The following is a 3,513-nucleotide window of genomic DNA, read 5'->3' on the forward strand; positions in this document are numbered from 1 at the left end:
ATAAAAAAAATAATAATTAAAGAAAATATTTAAATAATAATAAAAAAGGGTTTCTTTACTGTTTAATAAATAATTAAAAATATACCTATTATTTTTATAAAAAAAAATTTTTATGGTGTAGAGGATGAAAATACGATCAATTCGAGGTATTGTGCGTCAAAATCGGAGCAAAAATGAATTTTCTAGGAATTTTTGAAGTTTTCTGGTTTAAAATACATTTAAAATAATTTAAAGAATATTTAAAACGAATTTTGGCGGCTAGGGCTACGCGGCGCCCCGGGATTGGCTCCGCGGTTCCGGGACGCGTTTTCCAATGATTGCGCCGCCGGCGCAATCATCGCCGCGTGATTAACGGTGGCGGTCAAGTGACGTGGCGTCACTTAAACACGTCGGCGGAAGAATCCCGCCGTCCGATTCTCCGCGGTATGCGATGAACGGCGGAGATCGCGCCGGACGGAAGCACTGACCGCGGGATCGGACCCGCGGTCGAACCAGTGCCGCGGAACGGCTTGATCTCAGCCGTTGAGCGCGAGATCAGCGGCTGAAATCGAACCCTGACGCCCAAAGAGCCGAGCCCGAGTCCTAAGGCGTTTTTGGCCTCGTTCTCTCTCGATTCTCAACCAAATCTCATAAAATTTTAAACTTAGGTCCTAAGAATGAACAGAAATCTTGGGGGAATAATTATTCTCCGTAATATTCACTATGCATAGAACTATTTAACCCTAAGTGATCTAGCTAGGGTTTGAGATTATACCTAAGATACTCGATAGAATCGAGGGATTTCTGGCTTGTTGCACTTGTAGACTGTCCACGCTCCTAGTTGTAGAAGAAACCTCGTCTCGAAACGTCCTGGATCGGTCTCGAAACGAAACGGACGGGAAATCTCCTCGGGTCGCCGGAGAGTTCGCCGCCGGCGGCTTTGGGTGGTCGGGTTTGACGTGGGAAAGGGAGAGGAGTCTCTCTAGAGCTCTCACACGAAATCTCAAGTGTTGAGGCGGTCTAGAGAGAGAGAAAGAAAGAAAAGTTTTAAAACAAAATCTAATTTTTGATATTTAAACCTCCTAACCCTATCGTAAACGGCTAAGATTTAATCCTGAGGTGATTTGGAGGGAAACTAATATGATTTGGCCGTGGGTTTGATTTGAAATCCAAGGGAATTGAATTATGGAATTAAATAGGCCTTAATTCCCTTTAAATAGGTCATTATGACCTATTCAAGACTTGGGTTGACCAAATCAACCATTGACCTGGTCAACCCAGTCAGATAGGTCAAGGGGGACGTGGGCTTGAGCCTTGGATGCCATGAAATTGATTTGAAATGGATTTTAGGCTTAAAGGGATCCCATGGTCAACCCCGGTTGACTTGGTCAACTGGGTTGACTCAGGGTCCAAGTCCGGGCTCAACGGACTCGACTCGACTCACTGAACCCATTGGAGAGAGTCTTGGGGTCTGGATTGGTCAATTTGACCAAGTCAACTGTCCAGGCCCAAGTCTGGGCAAAATCGAGGTCAACATATATATTGATTTTATTCAAAAAACTTAGAAAGGAATGTATTGACAACGCATAATCTAGAAATATTAGAAATTATTAATCCAAGCTCAGGTTCTTTTAAAGGCTCAAAAAATTTTTAATCAATTATCTAAATCAAGGAACAAATTAGAGAAAGAATCACTAATTTTTTAAAAAACTCTTTTCATGAAATATATCTAATAGAAGATTAATACAAAAATTGGTGAATCAATAATCATGATTTTTAAACTCAAGTATAAAAGATATCAATAGATAAAAGGATTTTCTTAATATTTAATAAGTACAAGAAATATAAGCTTACTTTTTGTGGGCTCATGTTGTACCTCTTGTCAGTTGTTTGACACACTTTACTCATCTTTTGATTTTTGATATATTTTATATATTTTTCTGAATTTGGCATCATTGCACATCTTTTAATTTTTGATACACTTTATGTATCTTTCTAAATTTTGCATCGTTGGTCTTTTTTCTTTTCAACAAATATGCTTCCTTTCTATAATTTTTAAAAACTAAAGCAAATATATTCTATTGACAAAAATGAACTACTTGATTAAGAAAATTATGAGATGGATTCAACAACTTGCAAAAGATTCCTATGCGATAGATAAAATATAAGGAGATGAAAAAGTTCAGTTTCAAAATCCAATTTATAATATGATGAGGATTTTGAATCAAAAGTAAAATAACCTCTTTAAAAAAATAAATAGAGAGATAAAATCATGAGTTTTCTTCCTTCGACTATTTTTAGAGAAGTCAACTACAACTTATATAAGAATTCAAGAAAAATAGGAGGTAAAATTTTCATTTTAAAAAAATGATCTTTTTTTAAGTGTTTGATTTTCTAAAGTGTATACGAAACAAAAAAAAGTGAGATGTCTATGTTGATCAGAGAAAACTTCAGAAAAAAATATAAAAACTAATTTAAAATTTTAGTGCAACAAAAAAAAGAAGAAAAAAAAAAGAAAATAAACAAAAACACGACGAATAAAAACATGCATACACAAATAAGGGTTTAAACATCATCTTGCTCCTAGTTTGATGATTTAGAAGCTAGGTCTGCCTAGGAGATTTTTTACTTTTCATTATTTTCCCTTTTTTATAATTTTCTTTGCTTTACTCTTTTCCTTTGCAGGAAGGATTCTTAAATTAGAGTACTAATTTTTTATATGTCGAGGTTTCCTACATCCAAAGAAAATAATGTTAGAAGAAATCTTAATATTCTTACCATTTTTACCTATGTTCCACTTTTATTGATGCTTTTATTTCTGCTTTAGTGGGCTTTCGAATTTGCTTGTAAAGTCATTACTTTCATCATAAACTAAGCCACTTTTCTCCATGTCTTTAGCTTTTAACACTATCATTTCTCCTGCATCCAAAAGTTTTTGACCCAAACTTTGCTCGTAGGCAATGAGTGAGTCAATCAAATTATCAATAGAATATTCATTCAAATTTTTTGATTCATAAATAGCAATAACTTTGGCATCAAACTTATCAAGCAAACAACATAAAATTTAATTGACTTTTTAAAGTTTGAAAATTCTTTACCTAAAGCATGTAATGATGTCACAATTTAAATAAACCTAGTATGTATGTCTAAGATCGCCTCATAAGGTTTCATGCAAAATAGTTCATAATCATGCATTAAAATATTCAACTTGGATTGCTTGACATCACTAGTGCCTTCATATATAGTGTGTAATTTATCCCAAATTTCTCTACAAGTAATGCACGTGGATACTAACATATGATCTTCAGAATTTAAAGCACAAAAAAAAAATAATTTAAAGATTTACCATTCAATTAAGTATTTATTTGTTTTACCCTATTCCGTTGATTAAAAGTAATATTAGTTTTAATTACATCTATAACACATGATGGCATAGTATAACTAATTAGAATCATTTGCCATATTTGATAATCAATTGATTGCAAGAAAGTAGACATGCAAATTTTCCAAAAATTAAAAGTAATATTTTTAAAT

This window comes from Dendrobium catenatum, unplaced genomic scaffold (genome assembly GCF_001605985.2).
Source record: "Dendrobium catenatum unplaced genomic scaffold, ASM160598v2 original_scaffold_12953, whole genome shotgun sequence".
Lineage (NCBI taxonomy): Eukaryota > Viridiplantae > Streptophyta > Magnoliopsida > Asparagales > Orchidaceae > Dendrobium > Dendrobium catenatum.